Source organism: Hyperolius riggenbachi, chromosome 5 (assembly GCF_040937935.1).
Source record: "Hyperolius riggenbachi isolate aHypRig1 chromosome 5, aHypRig1.pri, whole genome shotgun sequence".
Classification (NCBI taxonomy): domain Eukaryota; kingdom Metazoa; phylum Chordata; class Amphibia; order Anura; family Hyperoliidae; genus Hyperolius; species Hyperolius riggenbachi.
The window spans coordinates 411,323,681-411,346,528 of record NC_090650.1 but is presented as its reverse complement, the minus strand read 5'-3'; the positions used below and the strand labels follow the sequence as shown (position 1 = coordinate 411,346,528).

General features: G+C 47.0%; 2 protein-coding genes across 3 annotated transcripts in view; one reads left to right on the top strand and one right to left on the bottom strand.

The window, feature by feature from the left end:
* DSCC1 (DNA replication and sister chromatid cohesion 1) overlaps window positions 1–11,520 on the bottom strand; it is a 49,295-nt gene extending 37,775 nt beyond the window's left edge. Inside the window, exon 1 of the mRNA XM_068234935.1 lies at window positions 11,434–11,520. The gene's annotated coding sequence lies outside the window, so the exon portion shown is untranslated. The remainder of the gene's footprint in view (window positions 1–11,433) is intronic.
* Window positions 11,521–11,639: 119 nt separating this feature from the next.
* The window catches only part of DEPTOR (DEP domain containing MTOR interacting protein), a 153,040-nt gene continuing 141,831 nt past the window's right edge, over window positions 11,640–22,848 (top strand). For both annotated transcript variants that reach the window (XM_068234933.1, XM_068234930.1), the window contains exon 1: window positions 11,640–11,723. The gene's annotated coding sequence lies outside the window, so the exon portion shown is untranslated. The remainder of the gene's footprint in view (window positions 11,724–22,848) is intronic.

Below are 22,848 nucleotides of genomic sequence, written 5' to 3'. Positions count from 1 at the left end.
CAACTTCCCTACTAAAGACATGTAAATAACATCTTCTAAACATCTTAAGCATTTTAAACTACAATTTTAACCAGTATGTCCCGACCGGCCAATTCCGCAATCAAACTACAACCAAAATTCAAATTAATCATAATTTTATATTAGAATCTAGATCGCAAAAACGGCCTGCCAGGACATCCATGCATAATTAGCAAATATCAAATAGCCTCAACATAATCCTCTAGGTCAACATACATGTCAGGTCATACTCTCTATTAAGTCCCTTAGGTTCCAAAGTTTCCAACTTTTTTATCCAATAATTCTCTCTCCTCAATAATTGTTTCAATCTATCACCTCCTCTCCTCAATACAGGGACCCCCTCCAACACTTGAACCCGTAATTGTGACAGACCATGGGTATGGGTAGTGAAATGATGTGAGACAGCTAATTCTAGGTTCTTGTTCCTAATTGTAGATTTATGTGATGCCAATCTATCCTTAAGGGCCTGGGTAGTTTGTCCCACATATCCAATTCCACATGGGCATTTCAATAAGTAAATCACATACCTAGAGTCACAGGTGTAGTGTCCCTTTATCTTAAACTTAGTGCCCCTGTATGGGTGGGTAACCGTGTCTCCTTTCGTAATGTAACTACACAAATGGCAATTAAGGCACGGGTAAGTCCCATGCCTCATGACCTTGGACGATTTTTCTGGTCCTATATCTCCTTTGACAATAATATCCCGCAATGACGGGGCCCTTTTGTATGACATCAGTGGGCGTTCATTAAATTCACGTACATATGGTAGTCCCTCTCTCAAGATCGACCAATGGCCATGAATAATTCTCTCTATTTTTTCTGTCAGAACATTAAAAGTTGTAACACAAGGAATTCTATGATTGTAATCACCTTTCATTTTCCTTTGGTGACTAAATGGTCTACTCCTACCACCTCGACTCTTAATCATATTTCTGCCCATTAAGCAATTAATTGGATAACCTCTGGCTAAAAATTTATACCTCATCTCTTCTAAGCGACACTTTCTGATATCAGGATCATTGACTATTCTTTCCACCCTCTTAAACTGGCCTTTCGGAATATTATTCTTAATATGCGGAACATGAAAGCTATGGTAATGTAAAATAGAGTTCTTATCCGTTGGTTTTATAAAAAGATCAGTTTTTAGACATCCTTTTTCTTTAATCACCCATGTATCCAAGAAACTAATCTTCTCACAACTACTCTCAATTGTTAGCCTGATTTCTGGACATGCCCCATGAAGTTGTTCAACGAAACTCTCTAGGCTCGAACGTGGCCCCTCCCACAAACAAAAAATATCATCTATATAACGACGCCAAAGTAAAACATGTTTACAAAAAGTCAAATTGGAAAAAACAAAAGCGTCCTCATAGAGGCCCATAAACAAATTGGCATAGGAAGGGGCCACGTTCGAGCCCATCGCTGTTCCCCTACGCTGCATGTAAAAGGTGTCTCCAAACAGGAAGTAGTTATTTCTTAGTACCAGACACAATAGTTGAATCAAAAATTCTCTCTGTTCCTTATCAAAGTCTGTACAAATTTGTAAATAATGTTCAACTGCCTCCAAACCTCCATCATGGGGTATGGAGGTGTATAGGCTATTCACATCCATCGTGACTAGTAACACATCATCACCTAAGTTCTCAAACTTCGAAATGACAGACAAAAAATGTGAAGTGTCCCTCAGATAAGAGTCCAGGGTCAGTACAATTGGTTTCAAAATCTTATCTAAGAAAATTGCAATGTTAGAAAAGATAGATCCTATACCCGATACTATCGGTCGGCCTGGTGGATTACATAATTTTTTATGAATTTTAGGTAAGGTATATATGATAGGAATCCTAGGATTCTCTACCATTAAAAACCTTTTTAAATCCTTATCTATCAATTGTGCCTCCTCTGCTTTAGCTAACAATTCCTCTATTTTCTTAGTTATCATTCTAGTAGGATCCTCTGTTAATCTCATATACACCTCCTCATCACTCAGTTGTTGTAGGATCTCCCTTTTATAGGCCTCCGTGTCCATAACGACTACTGCCCCGCCTTTATCAGCTGCTCTAACAACTATTCGATCATTCTTCGCCAGGGAGAAGATAGCCTTTCTTTCGCTCTTTGTCACGTTACTAGAGATGTGTTTGATCCTTTTTGCTTCAAAATCCGCTTGTAGGTTTTGTATGTCCATGGTCACCCCCTTAATATACCTGTCGATAACTGGGTGGCTTGGTGGTTGAAAATTGCTTTTATTTTTCAGGCCCCATTCTTTCAAATTAATACTCCCTGTAGATGTCTGTTGCGCTGTAGAAAAAATGTATCCACCAGAAAAAAAGGTCTTAAGTTTCAAACTCCTAAAAAAACGCCCTAACTCAAGATCTAACTCAAAAAAATCAGGAAAAAAAGTGGGACAAAAGGACAGTCCATAATTTAACACACGATGCTCCGCCTCCGTCAGATTGTATATCTCGCAATACAATCTGACGGAGGCGGAGCATCGTGTGTTAAATTATGGACTGTCCTTTTGTCCCACTTTTTTTCCTGATTTTTTTGAGTTAGATCTTGAGTTAGGGCGTTTTTTTAGGAGTTTGAAACTTAAGACCTTTTTTTCTGGTGGATACATTTTTTCTACAGCGCAACAGACATCTACAGGGAGTATTAATTTGAAAGAATGGGGCCTGAAAAATAAAAGCAATTTTCAACCACCAAGCCACCCAGTTATCGACAGGTATATTAAGGGGGTGACCATGGACATACAAAACCTACAAGCGGATTTTGAAGCAAAAAGGATCAAACACATCTCTAGTAACGTGACAAAGAGCGAAAGAAAGGCTATCTTCTCCCTGGCGAAGAATGATCGAATAGTTGTTAGAGCAGCTGATAAAGGCGGGGCAGTAGTCGTTATGGACACGGAGGCCTATAAAAGGGAGATCCTACAACAACTGAGTGATGAGGAGGTGTATATGAGATTAACAGAGGATCCTACTAGAATGATAACTAAGAAAATAGAGGAATTGTTAGCTAAAGCAGAGGAGGCACAATTGATAGATAAGGATTTAAAAAGGTTTTTAATGGTAGAGAATCCTAGGATTCCTATCATATATACCTTACCTAAAATTCATAAAAAATTATGTAATCCACCAGGCCGACCGATAGTATCGGGTATAGGATCTATCTTTTCTAACATTGCAATTTTCTTAGATAAGATTTTGAAACCAATTGTACTGACCCTGGACTCTTATCTGAGGGACACTTCACAGTTTTTGTCTGTCATTTCGAAGTTTGAGAACTTAGGTGATGATGTGTTACTAGTCACGATGGATGTGAATAGCCTATACACCTCCATACCCCATGATGGAGGTTTGGAGGCAGTTGAACATTATTTACAAATTTGTACAGACTTTGATAAGGAACAGAGAGAATTTTTGATTCAACTATTGTGTCTGGTACTAAGAAATAACTACTTCCTGTTTGGAGACACCTTTTACATGCAGCGTAGGGGAACAGCGATGGGCTCGAACGTGGCCCCTTCCTATGCCAATTTGTTTATGGGCCTCTATGAGGACGCTTTTGTTTTTTCTAATTTGACTTTTTGTAAACATGTTTTACTTTGGCGTCGTTATATAGATGATATTTTTTGTTTGTGGGAGGGGCCACGTTCGAGCCTAGAGAGTTTCGTTGAACAACTTCATGGGGCATGTCCAGAAATCAGGCTAACAATTGAGAGTAGTTGTGAGAAGATTAGTTTCTTGGATACATGGGTGATTAAAGAAAAAGGATGTCTAAAAACTGATCTTTTTATAAAACCAACGGATAAGAACTCTATTTTACATTACCATAGCTTTCATGTTCCGCATATTAAGAATAATATTCCGAAAGGCCAGTTTAAGAGGGTGGAAAGAATAGTCAATGATCCTGATATCAGAAAGTGTCGCTTAGAAGAGATGAGGTATAAATTTTTAGCCAGAGGTTATCCAATTAATTGCTTAATGGGCAGAAATATGATTAAGAGTCGAGGTGGTAGGAGTAGACCATTTAGTCACCAAAGGAAAATGAAAGGTGATTACAATCATAGAATTCCTTGTGTTACAACTTTTAATGTTCTGACAGAAAAAATAGAGAGAATTATTCATGGCCATTGGTCGATCTTGAGAGAGGGACTACCATATGTACGTGAATTTAATGAACGCCCACTGATGTCATACAAAAGGGCCCCGTCATTGCGGGATATTATTGTCAAAGGAGATATAGGACCAGAAAAATCGTCCAAGGTCATGAGGCATGGGACTTACCCGTGCCTTAATTGCCATTTGTGTAGTTACATTACGAAAGGAGACACGGTTACCCACCCATACAGGGGCACTAAGTTTAAGATAAAGGGACACTACACCTGTGACTCTAGGTATGTGATTTACTTATTGAAATGCCCATGTGGAATTGGATATGTGGGACAAACTACCCAGGCCCTTAAGGATAGATTGGCATCACATAAATCTACAATTAGGAACAAGAACCTAGAATTAGCTGTCTCACATCATTTCACTACCCATAACCATGGTCTGTCACAATTACGGGTTCAAGTGTTGGAGGGGGTCCCTGTATTGAGGAGAGGAGGTGATAGATTGAAACAATTATTGAGGAGAGAGAATTATTGGATAAAAAAGTTGGAAACTTTGGAACCTAAGGGACTTAATAGAGAGTATGACCTGACATGTATGTTGACCTAGAGGATTATGTTGAGGCTATTTGATATTTGCTAATTATGCATGGATGTCCTGGCAGGCCGTTTTTGCGATCTAGATTCTAATATAAAATTATGATTAATTTGAATTTTGGTTGTAGTTTGATTGCGGAATTGGCCGGTCGGGACATACTGGTTAAAATGTAGTTTAAAATGCTTAAGATGTTTAGAAGATGTTATTTACATGTCTTTAGTAGGGAAGTTGAGTGATGAGATCTTTTTCATATGACATGTGTTTACAGAAACTGCTGGTGATGCGCTGCTTCCCCCGTTTTTTAACTGCCGCCTAGCTCTTGAGCGGACGTTGTCGCTCATGTGGTGATTGGTCGCTCCGTTGTGGTTGCTCCGTTTCTATGGCAACACTTTTAGTTTTGGAGCGGACGTCTTCGCTCTGATTTTTATTGGCTAGCGGAGTTCCAGGGGTGGGACCGCTATACGCGTCCTAAGTCCACAAGCGGACGTTGTAGGTACGCATTGGATTGGTTGGCGGCAAGGAGGCGGAGTGTCTGAGATGAGCGTGTGGTGTCGGCTTTATGCCGATTGGCTGACACCACGCTATTGAGAGTTGCACAGTGAAAGACGGGACGCTCTGATGTTTACATTAGAGATAAAGGTCTGAGTGCTAACGCATGATCATGGCTCACTCATCCCCTCTTGTGAGCACTTTGATGTTGTATGTTATATCTATATTTATATATATATGTATTATTCATGACATGTGGAGATAGCATTGCACAACGAGGATTTATGAATATGCATATATGCAAATGTTGAAGCCTTAGCAGTTTTCCATCAGGTCCTCCAGTTTGCTTTATATAGGAGGTTTAATCGAGTAGATGTTAGAGTGTGTTGCTTGTACCATCTGAAGAAAGAGCTATACTCAGAAACGCCGTGCGTCATGGTGACCCGGCACACACTTACCAATACCTGCTATGGATTTTAAGAAGTCTTAATAAAATTGCTGATTTTAGATGGTGCGGATCCTTACATCTTATTTGTCACCATATTATTAGTAGCATCTGTTGCAACACACTGCTTATTGCACTTGCCCTCTCAAAGAAGTGATGTACAACTCAAGGACTCTTGGCATTGGCAATATTACCACTTATAATGCGATTCACCATAGAGAACTATTGAGTGCATTTTTGCTATACAGAAAAATGCACATGATTTTGGCAAGTCTGATCCCAGCAGTGGGGCAATTGCCCCAAGGCCCTGCGCCTGAAGGGGGCCCCGCCCCAATGCCAGCCACTCACTTAAAAGCCCCCCCAATGCTGGTCGGCTCAGGCACTTACCCAGAGGCGCGTCCTTGATCGCGCACCCGCGAGCGCTCTGTGCATGACATCACTAATCATGAATGCAGCAGTGCTCTGTTATTGCAGCCTCAGCGTCGTGCAATACTGCTCGTCCGGCTGCGGACAAGCCCGTGAGCGTGGTGGTGTAGTATATGGCTTACACTTATGGCTCTAGGCCCTGCATATGACACTCGCCTCAGGCACCGTGTACTCTAAGGCCACCTCTGACCCCAGACCATACGGCAAGGTTCACACTTATCTGTTTTAATACACATTTTCTTCATACAAACACTTATAGTGCGCAGAATACTCCTGCAGGAAAAACGCACACAGAAAACTGAGACATAGGTGAACGTCAGTGCAACAGTTGCCACTCAGATGGGGCTCATTAAACTACTGCACGCAATTACCATTACAGTGAGAAAAGCATGGAAGTTACCTGGAAATGGATACCATGGCGGAAAGTGTTCACTGTAAGGCTGCTTTCACAGTGGGACGTTACAGGCGCACGTTAGAGCAGTCTGTAACGCAGCCCACCGCATAGTAATGAAAAATCAATGGGCTGTTCACAGTGCCCACGTTGCGTTACTTAGTAACGCTGCGCCATAAGACAACGTACTGCATGCAGTACTTTATAAGCGGCAGAGTGGAGAGCGGCTAGGCACATGGCTAATTAATATTCACTGCACTCAGTGACGTGCAGTGTTTAATTCCTGGAGCGGTCGCTCTTGGCGGCGATTGGCCGGGCGGGATCACGTGATGCCGCATGCGTCCAAGAGTACGCATCACGGACGCCAAAGTGAGCTGCACAACGCGGCTCACTCTGACGTCCACAGCAGAGAGCACCAGGCGTTGCGTTAGAGGCACGTTATGCGACCATAATGTCCCCTAAAACGCAACGTCCTGGTGTGAAACCAGCCTAAACCATCCCTATTATGACTAGTTTATACAGCCTGCTAGCCCACGATCACGGCTAGCAGGCTGCTAGAAATATAAAAAACCCCACGTTTCTAACAGTTGTACAGCGCTGCGATCTACAGCAGCTCTGCACGGGGGACAGAGCTCTGTCACTGACCAACGCTTACCAACCAACGATCGCCTCTCATAGGCTAAAGTCATTTTTATTTATAAAAGAAAAAAAAATGCTTAAAATTAATGGAAGAAAAAAAAAAAAAAAAAAAAGTTGCAGCAGCAATCAGATGCCACCAACAGAAAGCTCTGTTTGTGTGCGAGGTTATATGGCTCTGCAGCGAGCTTTTAAAGCTGCAGAGCACTAAATTGTAAAAAAAAATACCCTGGTCTCTAGGGGGTTTAAACCTATGGTTCTTAAGTGGTTAAAGGATACATGTGGCGACCTAAACACAAAAAACACATTTCTAGGCGTTGTGCATTTTTTTAAGCAGACCCATGTGTTTTCTACGCGTTTAAACGTGTTTTTGTTCAGCATGTTTTGCTTATTTAATTTGGCAGTTGTAAATAAAGATTTGTTTTCATTTGAATTTTTTTTTATTTTTTTATTAGGGGTAATAAACCTTTCCAAACTACATTGCTATGTGCTTTTATGCGCTAAAAAAGCACACCCATTCACTTGCATTGCTGCGTGCTTCACAGTGTAACACACAGAAATGCATGCAACACTGTTTCTCAAATGGACAGTAAGGCCCCGTTCACATTACAAACGCGGACGGCAACGCATGTGGAACGCAACGCGTACGAACGCACGCACACCATCCGTGTTTGTATGCGTTGCGTGGCTGATCCCATCACTGAAAAGTGAATGGGACAGCCACGCGTTTTGGCAAAAAATGCGTGCAGCATGCGTTCCCGGCCCGCACAGGTCCGGAACGCATGCAGTGTGAACATCAGACAGTGCACTCTATGCACTGTCTGATGTCGTGCGTGTCGGCCACCTGCACGGGTTTCCAAAACGCGGCTGGAAACGCGTGCAGTGTGAACGGGGCCTAACATAGCGCATAGATGTGAACATAGTACATTAGAATCAATGGAAAAAGCTGTACCAATCAAAGCACATTAGAATCAATGTAAAAAGCTCTACTTAGCAAAGCGCACAGCAGAATGCCCTGTGAAAAGCGTACAGCAACATCCCAACTGTTAACAAGGCCAAAGTTGGTGTCTCAGCGCGGCCACCCACTCATCAGCTGTTCCCTCTGTAATGGCGTTTTCTACACGCACCGCTAGCGCTCCTTTGGCTGGGAGCGCGACCACAAGCCGCGTGCGCGAAAGAAGCCAACTAAGCCGGGTCACCAGCCATTACGGGGGGGGGGGGGGGGAACAGCTCCCTCCCTGCCAGATAAACATTTGCAAGGAGTTTGCATGCTCTCCCCATCACAGTGAGGGTTTCCTCTGTGCACTCCGGTTTCCTCCCACATCCCAAAAGCATACAAGACAACAAGACAAATAACATTTATATCGCGCTTTTCTCCTGGCGGACTCAAAGCAGATAAGTTAATTGGCTTCAGGCTACAATATATACACTACATGATACATACATAGACATATGACTATGGCAGGGATTAGATTGTAAACTCCTCTGAGGGACAGTTAAGTGACAAGACAACATACTCTGTAGTGATGCTCAAATCCGGAAGACACCAGGATAGTTGCTATCCGGATATCTCCCAGTAAACCTGGGGGTGGTCAAGCTTACCTGTCTGACGTCGTCTTCGTCCGTCCCTGGAGCCTCCCACGATGCGGTCCATGCGCATCACGTGACTACAAACACTTCCTCCTTCAACCCAGGAGGAGGAAGTGTTTGTAGCCACGTGACCGCCGCATGGACCGCATCATGGGAGGCTCCAGGGACGGATGAAGAAGACGTCAGACAGGTAAACTTGACCCCCCCCCAGGTTTACTGGGAGATATCCGGATAGCAACTATCCGGGTGTCTCCCGGATCCAGATTTGAGCATCACTGATACTCTGTACAGCGCTGCAGAAGAGGTCATCATCATAATAATATCATCCATCTCAAAAACATTTCCAGAATCCGTCCCTTCCTTTCACAAGAAGCAACTAAAATGCTTGTACATGCCCTAATCATCTCCCGCCTTGACTACTGCAACACCCTACTCTGTGGTCTACCAAAAAGCAGACTGGCACCTCTCCAATCCCTACTAAACTCTGCGGCCCGTCTCATCCACCTCTCTTCTAGATCCTCTGAGGCAGCCCCTCTCTGCCAATCCCTCCATTGGCTACCAGTTGCCCAAAGGATCCAGTTTAAACTTCTCACACTTGCATACAAAGCTCTATACAAGCTATCGCCTCCATACATTTCCTCTTTAATCTCCAGATACCTCCCCGCCCGGACCCTCCGTTCCTCACAGGAGACCCTTTTGTCCTCCAGCCTAGTCACCTCGTCTCACTCTCGCATCCAAGACTTCTCACGGGCGGTCCCTCTCCTTTGGAACGCTCTCCCTCAGCCGGTTCGTCATGCCTCAAGTCTGGAAACCTTCAAACGTACTCTGAAAACACACCTGTTCAGACAAGCCTAATAATTTGCTATAGGCAGCACTGAAGGCACACTGGCTCACCCACTAATCCTTGTGTTTCCTTCCCTTTTGTTTCCTCCCCACTACCCTCTAGATTGTAAGCCCGCAAGGGCACGGTCCTCCTCCTAGTGTTTCTCATACTGCTGTTATTTTAACATATGTACATGTACCAACTACATATCAACTATGTATGTATCTGTATTTATTCTATTCAATGTCATGACTGTACAGTGTCTTGTATTTCTTATGTATATTTGTTCCCCATTATTGTTTGTACTATGTACAGCGCTACGGAAGATGTTGGCGCTATATAAATAAAAAATAATAATCCGCGCTCCACATGGGGGCCGCCCATACGCCGGCCGGTTGGTGGGCGTGTGGCGGGGACGCGCACGGCTCTGGGCGGGCGGTGGGGCGGGCCGCACGGGCGCATTCGGTATTAATGGACGCCGTCATGGCGTCCATACTATTACCACGCTGTTTGCCTTTGATAAGGCCGCAAGATGCGGCGAAACATGTCAGGCTTTTCCTGACAGCGCGGATGTTCTCCTCCATCCCTCCTCCATTTGACATTTGCTGGTTCTTCTGGTCCCACGGACATCCAGCCTTTTGGCTTTGGGGCAACTGCATGGCCACACAAAGAAACTTTGCTGGCACGCACACTGGCTCCGGATTTCACCATTTCAGTGTGGTAACTATATGAGAACTGCTTTTTACGCTCACAGGTGGCTGGAAGATTTCATGTGCCCTGCGAGTGGGTGATTTTGTGTTTCTGTCATTCCCTGAGTCTACTTTGGGAAAAGACTTTTTTCTTGTGTCCCATTGTTACATGCCCTGCGATTGGGGGACTGTTTTGCTTGCATGTGCTCATCGCTTGCCATCTAACCACACTGCATGCTACCAATGTGCTTGTTGCCATTTTTACTTCCAGCTTACAAGCTTGCTTGTGCCCTTGCTGTGGATGCTGCCTTTAAACTCGCTTATTTGTGCTTGTTACCAACCTCAGGAACATTAATCAGAAGCTGTGCTTATACTGACTGCTCTGTATTGCCTTTTACCTACTGGACTTTCACCTTGGCGGCCCTCTCAGTTGCTCACTACAGTGGGACCACCACCAAGCTTTTGTTGAGTGTATTCCAACATGGGGGACTGCAGCCCCTATCTCATTTTTGAAGGGTTTGTGAGGAGAATTTTATGGGGTATTTGTGGGGTTTTTGTATTTTTGTCATTTGTATATTTGTAATGTGTTTGCTCATTTTTGATACATGTTATTAAAAGGTTTTTCATCCTTCTCATGCACCCAAGAGCCAATTCTCTTTTCTTTGGTATTTTAAAAAATAATAATAATAACAACAACAGCTGAGGAGTGGGCGACTCTGCAGCTGAGTGGGGCGGTCACAGACTTCTAGGGGCTGGAAGAAGCCCAAGGTGGATTTTTTTTTTATATATAGGTCAAAGGGAATAAAGTTTAGAGTCAAACACATTTTTAGTAGATAAATACATATATTTACATAGAAAGAGGGACAAAGTCCTGAAAGAGGGACAAATGAGGAGGAAAGAGGGACAGGGCTCATAAAGAGGGACTGTCCCTCCAGAAGAGGAACAGTTGTGAGCTATGTATATCATACGTCCAGCTGTTACTAACACACCAAATCACACTTTTCTATAGTACTACAGTATGCAATGTAACCACACCAGACACTGATCCATCCCATACTGTCCCTATACATAACTCCTGCAGCATGTAATGTCCACTCACTGATATATTATATATACTGCTAGCATTTCCTATGATAGTATAATGCATAATACGCGCAGTGCACCATTATATCCCATAGGAGTGCAGTACAGCACAAGCACTGTATATACACACATCTTACCAGCAGAGCCCTGGAGCCGCGCAGCATGCCGGGAGGGGGGAAACTTCTGCAGCGCGCCAAACTTTCATGCAGCAACATCACGTGACCAGGCGGCGTGAAGGCTAGGCGGTCATGTGACCAGCAGCAACGGCAGCAGGCGGGGCGGTGACGTCACGTGACCAGGCAGGCAGCATGATGTCTGTGCTGAGGCTGAGCTGTCTGTCAGTGAGGGGACTCAGGGGAGGAAGGGAAGCAGCTGCGATAGGAAGAAGAGTGTGCAGTGTTGTGGGCAGCAGAGGACGCTGGCATTGGTATTATTACTGTTATTGCCTATAACTTTGAGGGCCCTTTTCCACTAGAGCGTTTACGATTGCTGAATCGCAAATCGCTAGCCATTTTAAAATCTGTACGGTTTGCTAAATAACATCGGAATCGCGGTAGGTAATTTCCACTACCACAATTTGTTTTTTTACTAAATCGCGATCGCGCCGCAGAACGATTTTTGCCGCGGTTTTGCTATGCAGTGCATAGCAAAATCGTGATCGCAAACGTAGGGAAATCGCTGGGAAATTTTGGACTTTTGCTGGATCACAATCGCTAGTGTTTAGCGCGAACGCTAGCGATTGCTAGTGGAAAAGGGCCCTGACTGACTAATTGTGAAAGGTATTTGTGTGTTTGAGAAGTTACAACGATGCAGGCTTTAGCTCAGGGGGCTGAGTGACCATTCCAGTATGTCCCTGAACCGCAGGTATCTACCTAGAACTGCTGGATTCATGGCTCCCAACTGTCCCTCTTTTGAAAGGACAGTCCCTCTTTGGGAGCCCTGTGCAGTGTTCTCCCCAGAATTTATTTCCAGCCGGGTGGCATGAAAAAGTAGCCGGGTGGGGCGAGATTAGAGAATGCAGGGCCAGCGCTTCTCTGCACAACACTGCTTACAGCATTGGAGGAGGTGAGCTGATGACAGCCGGGTGGTCACTAAAACTAGCCGGGTGGAGCACCCGGCTAAAAGAGCCTGGGGAGAACACTGCTGTCCTTCTTTCCTCCTCATTTGTCCCTCTTTCAGGACTTTGTCCCTCTTTCTATGTAAATATATATTCTTCTCTACTAAAAAATGTGTTTGATTGACTCTAAACTTTATTTCCATCCTTTAACCCTCCTGGCGGTTCGATTTTTCTGCCAGATAGGCAGAAATCCTTTTTTTTGTTTGTTTCATGTAAAGCTACCAAAGTGGTAGCTACATGAAACACCACTCGAGGGCGCATGTGTCCCTCTAGTGCGATCGTCGCCGGCATCAATAGCAAACAGGGGAAAGCGTATAGAACACGTTACCCTGTTTGGCTTCTGTCGCCATGGCGACGATCGGAATGACGTCAGCCGACGTCCTGACGTCAGATGCCTCCAATCCAGCCCATAGCACTGCCTGGAACTCATTGGTCCGGGCAGCGCAGGGCTCTGGCGGGGGGGGGGCCCTCTTGTGCCGCTGCGTGCGGCCGATCGACGCAGAGCGGCGGCGATCAAGGTGTACGTGCGGCTAGCAAAGTGCTAGCTGTGCGTACAGCAATTTAAATGGGGCAAATCGCCCCACCAGGGGCTGAGATATCATCCTGCGCGGCATAGCCCGAGCTCAGCTCGGGCTTACCGCCAGGAAGGTTAAATTGATATATAGTATTACTAATTTTAAAATGTTACTATGAAGGAAAATGAACCAGGATAGAGAGGACCAGTGTGGTTGGAATTATAAAACAACATATTTTTCTTATTTATTTATTGTATTTATAAAGCGCCAACATATTACGCAGCGCTGGACATTAGTTTAGGTTACATACAATATTTAGGGGTGACATACATCACTTCACTCAGTTCACGCAGATGCATAGCATGGGTGCACAGTAATGGAGGTGCATGATCAGGTAGGACACAAAAGGAGGAGGACCCTGCCCAAAGGCTTAAGGTAGCCATACACTGGTCGATTTGCCATTAGATCGACCAGCTGACAGATCCCTATCTGATCGAATCTGATCAGAGAGGGATCGTATGGCTGCCTTCACTGCAAGTAGATTGTGAATCGATTTCAGCCTGAAACCGATCACAATCTGTTGAGCTGCTCCTGCCGCCTGTGTCCCCTTCCCGTATACATTACCTGACGCTGGCTCCCGGGCGTCTTCTCCGCGCTGGCTCCCGGGCGTCTTCTCCGCGCTGCACCGCACCGCTCTGTTCTTGCTCCATCCCGGCGCTTCCTGTGTCACTCCGTGACCAGGAAGTTCAAATAGAGCGCCCTCTATTTGAACTTCCTGGTCACTGCAGTGACACAGGAAGCGCCGGGATGGAGCCGGAACAGAGTGGTGCAGCGCGGAGAAGACGCCCGGGAGCCAGCGTCAGGTAATGTATACCTGATCGGCCGCCGCTAGCGACGCGCACCCTACCCGCGGGCGATCGAGGGTAATTTCCCGCACGGCGCGATCGACGGACCGATCCGATTTCGGGAGGAAATCGGATCGGCGGGTGCGTTTAGCGCGAACGATTGGCAGCAGATTCGATCCCAGGATCGAATCTGCTGTCGAAACGGCCGCGAATCGGGCCAGTGTATGGCCACCTTTACAATCTAGAGGGAGAGGTAAGGACACGAAAGGTAGGGGACCAGAGTTCAGCTGTGCGTTTAGAGCACTTGTGAGGGGTAGTAGGCCAGAGTGAAAAGGTGATTTTTGAGGGCCTTCTTGAAGATGTTGAAGGAGGGGGCTGCCCTAATGGGTGGAGGTAGGGAGTTCCATAGTGTTGGAGCAGCTCTTGAGAAGTCCTGGAGGTGTGCATGGGACTGGGTGATGCGGGGGGCATTTAGGCAAAGTTCATTGGAAGAGCGGATTGAGCGGCTAGGTGTGTACCTCTGAGTAAGATCGGAAATGTAGGCTGGACAGGTTTTGTGGACAGATTTGTAGGTCAGACACAGTATCTTGAATCTGATTCTGGACTGGATAGGAAGTCAGTGGAGGGATTCAAGGAGGGGATCCGCCATGGTGGAGCGATGGGAGCATTGGATAATTCTGGCTGCCGCATTCATGATGGACTGCAGTGGGGCTGTTCGGGTCATAGGGAGACCAGACAGAAGGGCATTGCAGTAGTCAAGGCGGGAAATTATGAGGGCATGGATGAGGAGTTTGGTGGTGGCAGAGGTCCGGAAAGGGTGAATCTTACAGATGTTATGAAGGTGGAAGTTGCAGGACTTTGTGAGGTTTTGGATGTGGGGAGTGAAGGAGAGTGCGGAGTCCAGGGTGACACCTAGACAGCGGGCTTGAGAGGTAGGGCGAATGGTAATGTGGTTAACAGTGACATGCACATCTGGGAGGTTCGTGGATGGCCAGGGTGGGAACATCATAAATTCCATTTTGTCTAGATTTAGTTTCAGGAACCTAGCGGACATCCAGGAGGAGATGGCTGATAGGCAGGAGGAGACCTTGTCCATAGTAGTGGTGGATATGTCAGGGGTGTGGCGGTAGATCTGGGTGTCATCTGCATACAGATTATAGTTAAAACCATGCAGGAGATAACCTTGCCAATGGAGGATGTGTAGAGGGTGAACAGTAGGGGGCCAAGGACCGAGCCTTGGGGGATTCCCACCGAGAGGAGGTTGGTGGTGGACGAGGACTCATTGAAGGAGGTCGTGAAGGAGCGGTTGGAGAGGTAAGATGAAAGCCAGTTCAGGGCGAGATCGTGAATGCCCATGGATTGGAGGGACTGGAGGAGTAGGGGATGATCTACTGTGTCAAAAGCTGCTGAAAGGTCGAGGAGGAGAATGGAGTATTTACCTTCAGCTTTAGCTAAGGCAAGGTCATTGACCACTTTGGTGAGAGCAGTTTCTGTTGAGTGGGCAGGCCGAAATCCAGATTGCAGTGGGTCTAGCAGTGAGTTGGCATTGAGGTACTGGGTCAGGCGTTTGTGAACCAGACGCTCAAGGAGTTTTGAGGCAAAGGAGAGGAGGGAGATAGGGCGGTAGTTGGAGGGTAGCGAGGGGTCGAGGGAAGGTTTCTTAAGCAGGGGTAGTACAGTGGCCTGCTTGAAGTCTGAGGGGAAGGTGCCTGTGAATAGGGAGAGGTTGAACAGGGTAGTGAGGACTGGGGCCAATTCCTTATGAAATCTTTATGGTATGCATGACTAGGGGTGTGACTAGGGGGCGTGATCAGGGGTGAGGCAGGGGCATGGCTTAAGTGTCCTTCTTTCTCATCTCAAAAAGTTGGGAGGTATGTGGATTCACAGCTTCCAGATGTTCCTTTTTTATTGTGAATCTGAGGGCTCTTTTACACTAGAGGCTGCAGTGGAAAAGGCTAAAACGCTGCCTTTTGCTTAACGCCAATAAATAGCGTTTTCAAAGCGTTTTACAGCTCATATGAAAACGTCCTTTTTTTCCCTTTAAAAATAAGTCAACAAGTCAGCTGTAAAACGCTTTAAAACAGCTGTAAAAAAGCTGTAGTTGGCCTTTTCCATTGACTATCATTGAAACGCGAAAAGCCAACTTTGGCTGTAAGCAGCTTTGAAAAAGCTCCGGGGAGCTTCAAAACACAACGCCCCAAAAAACTGCTTTAGGTGTGAAAGGTAAAATGAAAGTCTATGGACTTTTATTTTACCTTGGAAAACGTAAACTATGGTCTTGGCTGCAAAACGCAGAAACTGGCCTCTAGTGTGAAAGAGCCCTGATCCCTCTGTTCATCTTTCTTCCTCTTTCCCCCTTTTTTCATCATTGATGTATAGTTCTAATGTCTGTGCATTTTTCTACTGAAAATGTGTTCATTTCACCCTGAATTGGGGAAAAAACAATTGAATTGGAGGCAGGGGTGGTTCTTCCTGGTGACAACATTCAGGGCCGTGCAGAGGGTCCTTAACCAATTCAGCCCGCGGGCATTTTTCACCTTATGGACGAGAGGAATTTTCACCTGTCAGCGCTTCTCCCTTTCATTCCCCAATAGCGTTATCAGCACTTATCACAGCAAAATGATCTATACCTTGTTTTTTCCGCCAGCAATTAGGCTTTCTTTGGGTGGTAAATTATGCATACACTAACCGAAGGTAGATACCAGGGAAAAGCATACAAAATACACTTGTCAAAAAGACAGAATTTCTGAGAAACCAACTTTATGGGATACTACAGCAATAGGTAAGCGAACTTGGGGAGATGGCTCCCCGTAGGCTATACCTTATATCCTGACATATACTGTATATTCCTGCGTATAAGACTACTTTTTAACCCTTGAAAATCTTCTGGAAAGTTGGGGGTCGTCTTATACGCCGGGTGTCATTGATGCCGGGTGATACGCCCTATCCTGTTACTGCCTCTCAGATCTCCCTGCTGAGGGAGCGCAATCTATTCTTACATACCGCTCTGAACAGGTAGACAAGGAGAGCTGACCAGTCTACTTAAGGAGAGTTGACCAATCCAACAAGTCAATTTACTATATACTGTTATATACTGGGTAACACATACAGTACAGCACCAGTATCTGTTCATACACAGCACCAGCACATGATTTTTTTTTATTTTAAATTGGTGTGCGTTGGATGAGGGGTAGTCTTATACGGCGAGTATATCCCAAACTCTATATTTTAACTGGAAAAGTTGGGGGATCGTCTTATACGCCCAGTCATCTTATACGCCGGAATATACGGTATTTGGTGTGGGGATGTTCGACATGGGTGGGTGTGACCTAATGGGGCAATGACCACCTCTTCCTGCCTCTTTAGTATAAATATGGCAGCCAAACATGGCTCAGACAGCTCTGACTGGGGCTATCAGATATGGGGGGCATTTTGTCATTTTAATTTAGCGGTGATGTGTGTTTTGTATAGCACTTTTGTAACATATGTATAGCACCTTCTGAAGAAGCCGTTTTAGGTGAAATGTGATCTCATTAGGGTTCTTTATCTACAGCACTATGCACGTTTTATAGCACTCCTTTGTAAAATAGCCTCCCCTATGGGGTGTGTATAGGATCAATACCATTGAGGTGGTTGCTGAGGTGATCTATAACATCACACTTGTGACCACACTCAGGTCCATACCACCCGTGGCAGTGAACTCTGCAGTCTTGTTGTGGGATAGCTACACCCCACTGACATATTGTTCAAGTGGAGGGGGATCAGCCAGGACCCCCATAACACAGTACTACCATACCTATATAGATAGTGTCACTGTATGAAGCATCAGTACGCAGCGGTGTTTTAATTATTATTTATTTGAAGTATATATATCAGGTGTATTATACCTGACTCAGTACCTATAGGGCATGTCTTTTTGACAGGTGGTAAATTATGCTAAGAATTATTTTAATCTAAATGTATTATAATGGGAATAATAAGAAAAAAAATGAAAAAATGCATTATTTTTCAGTTTTCTGCCATTACAGTTTTAAGGCCCGGTTCACATTAGCGTTCCCTGTACGGATTCGCCGAGCCGGATCCGGACCATATACTGTACAAACGGAACGTACGTTCCGCATAGCAATGCAAAGGCTATGCGGACGTTCACACGTGTCCGTTCCGTACAGTACGGAGCCGGACCGGATCCGGACTCCGGACACTTTTCCAACATGCGCTATTTTTTGGGTCCGGATCTCCGGCCCACGCATCCGGACCGGAGCCTGACCTGAGCCTGACAGCACCATCTGGAACACAGAAACCAATGGGAAACGGAAGGCACAGAACACACTGCCTACAAACACCTGACGCTCTACCCCACTTCCTATGCGTATCCAAGCGGCCATTTCGGATGGGGACACAGGGGCGAAGCGTGTCTGGAGTGGAGCAGCAGTGACAGACGTGCTGGAGCTGTTTGGCAGAATGTCGGAGGTGGAGGTGAGGCCTACAGCGGAGGAACCTGATTCTACAGGTGCACCTTCTGCTGACCCCAACATTTTTTTATTTAAATTTCGCTATTTTTTGCCCTTGGATCCGGATGGCAGCCTGATGCATGCCTGATGCAAACGGACCGGATCCGGATCGGAACCGTACGGTTCCGATTCGGATCAGCTCCTGATCCGATCAGTATTCGGTCCGTTTGCATGGCAAAACGCAAGTGTGAACGCCGCCTTAAATAATTAATGCTACCATAACTAAAATCCACACATTTTATTTGGCCATTTGTCTTGGTTATTGCAATGTTAAAATTATACCCCTAGTGTAATGTATGGTGACAATATTTTATTTGGAAATAAAGGTGCATTTTTTTCAGTTTTACATCCATCACACATTTTTAGCCCATTGTTTATTAATTTTATGTCCTCTTGACATAAATAATCATTTATTTTTATTCCCAAAAGTCAGTAGGTGTGTTTTACTATTTGGCCACAAGATGTCCCTACTGAGCAAAAATCCCATTAGCGTACAATGTACGCTAATTAGGATACAAGGTATCACTACATTGTAACCAGGGAAATGACGTAGGCTTCCATCGGAAGCCTCCGATCACAGCAGCGGCGGGGAGGTTATGAATGGAAACTTTGTTTCCATTCCAAACTGCAGATACGTGACTAGCGCGTCCCTGCGGCTCTAGCACCTGCCGCTGCCGAAGCTCACGTCCGCGCGGCTGAAATGGTTAAGTGGGGGGTGCTCACATTTAAAAAAGGGGCCTTGCCCCACCAAATGCACAGTAGTACCTACAAGTGGTGGGGGACATTCCTCCCCCAGCCCCCTTGCCCTGCAGTGACATGTGACCTTCACCCCCCCCCCCCCCCCAGCTCTCAAACTGTCCCAAACCATATCCCTAAACCCCTCCGCTTGACGCATACATTCAGTCACAGAAGCAAAAGCGCTGGCCACATTCAATGGTGTGGAGTCAGTTGGGTCTGTCACCGGTGGCTGCACGTTCCCCCTCCTCGTTTCTGGCTAGGGGGTACTGGTTCTCATGTGGGTGCTGAATGCAGATGATGGGTGCCATGTGGGTTCTGGGTTTGAGTACAGTGTGTCATGTGGGTTCAGGCCATGGGTGTGTATCGAGTGTCATGTGGGTGTTGATTGCAAGTACTTAGTGCCATGTGAGATCTGGGTGCATGTACTGGATGTCATGTGGGTGCTGGGTTCAGGTACTGGGTGTGACATGGGTGCAAATACTTGGTGCTATGCCTGTACTGGGTGCTGGCTATGGGTGGACATTGGGTGTCACGTGGGTTTTAAATGCAGGTAGTTTGTGTGTGGGTACTGGTTAAGTGTGTGCTTGGTGCAGATAGTGGGGGCCATGTGGAGGCTGTGTGCAGGTATGAGTACTGGGTGCAATGTCAGGCCTGGGTGCAGGTACTTGGTGTCATGTGAGTACTGGGTGCCAACTATGGGGGAAAGGGGTGTGGGTGAATGTTGGGAGAAGCAGAGGTCAATAGAGGTCAGTGTGGGTGCTGCAGTAAGGGGAAGTAATTGGGGGTGCTGTGGGAAGGAGAGGCCACTGAGGGTGCTGGGGGACGGAGAGGTCAGTTTAGGTGCTGAGGGAGGTCACTATGGGTGCTGCTGGAGACAAGAAGGGTGCTATTGGGGGAGGGAAAGGTCACTATGGATGCTGGGGGAGGCAGGATCACTGCAATGCTAATGTTGGGGAGGGAGAGGTCAGTATGGGTCCTAGGTGGAGGGAGAGGTTCCTGTCAGTGCAAGGTTGAGTGAGAGGTCACTTTGGATGCTGGGGGAGGAGAGGTCACTGCTTTCAGGGAGACACCATCTTACCTGCTCCCACACAGCTGCAGGGATGGTTACACTAGGAATCCTGTAATTTCTTCACTCCAAGTGTCCCAGATGGGGGAGGGGCTTCCTGTGGGTGGTGGGAGGGGGCTTCCTGTGGGTGGTGGGAGGGGCTTCCTGCAGGCAGTGGGCGGAGCATTTCGCGCCCGGGGCTTATTTTTCGAATTTAAAAATGGCCTTTTAATGGGTTTTTAAAAAAGGGGGTGCTTGGGCACCCAGACCCCTCCCCCCCTGCACGTTCCTGGCAACATTAGAGGGTGGCAAGAGGTGGCTTTCCTCCCAAAATAACACCCTCCTCACACTCCTCGTCTCCCCTTCCCTAGATGCGTGGCCCTGCTTTATTCACCTGCTCTCAGCGTTTCAGCAATGGGATCTCCTTTCGCATTCGCTGCTGGGTCACATGAGGTACCGCTGTAGTCAGGGAGGAAGCAGGACTTCACCTGTGACTGGTGATCCCATCGCTAATCTGCTGAGAGCGAGTGAGTGACGTGGCGCTGGTGCAGCACATTCTCAGCATCCTGGGGATCAGAGGCTGCGGGCCAGCAGGGAGGAGATGCTATGGGAGGAGGTGCAGCACATACCCGGCATCCTGGGGATCAGAGGCTGAGGGCCAGCAGGGAGGAGATGCTATGGGAGGAGGTGCAGCACATACCCAGCATCCTGGGGATCAGAGGCTGCGGGCCAGCAGGGAGGAGATGCTATGTGAGGAGGTGCAGCACATTCTCAGCATCCTGGGGATCAGAGGCTGCGGGCCAGCAGGGAGGAGATGCTATGGGAGGAGGTGCAGCACATACCCAGCATCCTGGGGATCAGAGGCTGAGGGCCAGCAGGGAGGAGATGCTATGGGAGGAGGTGCAGCACACACCCAGCATCCTGGGGATCAGAGGCTGCGGGCCAGCAGGGAGGAGATGCTATGGGAGGAGGTGCAGCACACACCCAGCATCCTGGGGATCAGAGGCTGCGGGCCAGCAGGGAGGACATACGTATAGTGCCAGTGCCTGCAATGTGCGGCCCGATGTGTCTCTCCTCTCCGGTCCGGATTTGCACACTGATGTGAGGGGGGGGGGGGGGGGGGGGACGACACCCTGATTGAAGGGCCAGATTACCTCCCGAGAAGCGCCTGATGCTGCCTGTTGTGTTTGGGGTTTTTCCTTTTCCCCGTTCTAAGTCCTCCTCTGTACCCAGTCTCCCATTAATACCCTCGAGTGTTGATGAACTATTCTGAACTGCGCATGTGCAAGTTCCAAAATGAACAAGTGCTTCCTTTTGCTGTGCATGAGGTTCGTTTATGGACGTGAGCGCGGCCGAACGCATCTCTTGCCAAGCCCTTGCCACAGAGGCTCAGGTGTCCCAGCACTGGACCTGTGGAGGCGAGGGGTATGGAGGACACTTCTGAATCATCCTTAGGCTTCCCTATACTGAGGTAAGTATCTTTTTTTCCTACAGGTACACTTTTTAACCTGAGATGGTGATTGTAAGAAAAAATATACATACCTGGGGCTTCCTCCAGCCCCCTCCGGCCTTATTGCTTCCTCATAGTACTTGGTCGCCTCCCGATTTGTCCGCAACTGGCCCTGGTAAGTCATCTAGTTGGCGCAAGACCTAGTCCAGCCGACCACGCTCTCCTGCCTCTCTCCCAGCGCCGGGAGCGATCTGCGTCCACGCAGGCCCAGAATTCTCCTGGCATCGGGAGGGCACGTGCACGGACTGGACACGCATGTGCAGTTGGCCCCAGACTGGAGGTGACCGAGGACTACGAGGGAGTGATCAGGCCAGAGGGGGCTGGAGGAGCGTCCCTGTGATCTCGCTACCGTGAGACTTGGGCGCAGGATACAGCCGGTATATGGCTTATCCTGCTGCTGCACAAGATCCCGGCGGCGTTACTTACTATTCCCCCTCCAGGTCCAGGTGGATGGTGGGGAATGATGTAATTCTGCTTCCTGCTATTGCTGGCGGCCCAATTACAGTGTTTTAAAAGTAACTTCAGCTCCGTCTTCTGACAGCGCCGAAGTTACTCCCTGTGCGCTGCTATAGCCGTAATTCCTATTACGGCCTATGGTGGCGCCGGCTGCACCCAAATCTCCTGTGCTGTTATTACATCGCTGGCTGGAGGAAGCCCCAGGTATGTATATTTTTTCTTCAAATTACGATCTCGGGTTAATTTTAACAAAAGTTCAGAGGTATGTTATTTATAGGGATTTGCGAGCACAATTTCACGAGTAGGGAAACTGTACTTGCTCCTGTTTGAGGAGAGGACTACAAGCCACCAAGTGCAAATACCACCTAATCGGAGCAGGATTATCCACAGGCAACCTAGGCAGGTGCCTGGGACCTATTGGGTGTGAAGGGGCCCACCTGCCATTCTTTGACCTCTCCTTACTTCAATTTACCAAATGGACCACAGGGGGGGCCCAAATCTACTATCTTGCCTAGGGCTCCATTCCATCTTAATCCACCTCTGCACCTTATGGTCATATGGCACACATGAGTAGCGCTTATGTGTTAGACTAGGGAAAGCAGCAACATGTAGCCAGGCTTCTGGTCCCTCGCATCTCACGCATGCCTTCAGGGGATTCTGCAGTGCTTGCTGCTTCAGAGAAGGCCTCTGCACAACAGTCTCTGTCCTTTCCCTGCTCTGTCGCAGGGCAGCGATATGGAAAATATTCATGACGTTCAGGACTTGTCTTCTGCTTCCGCAATACAGTCTAGAGAGTTCCATTGAAAGGACACTGA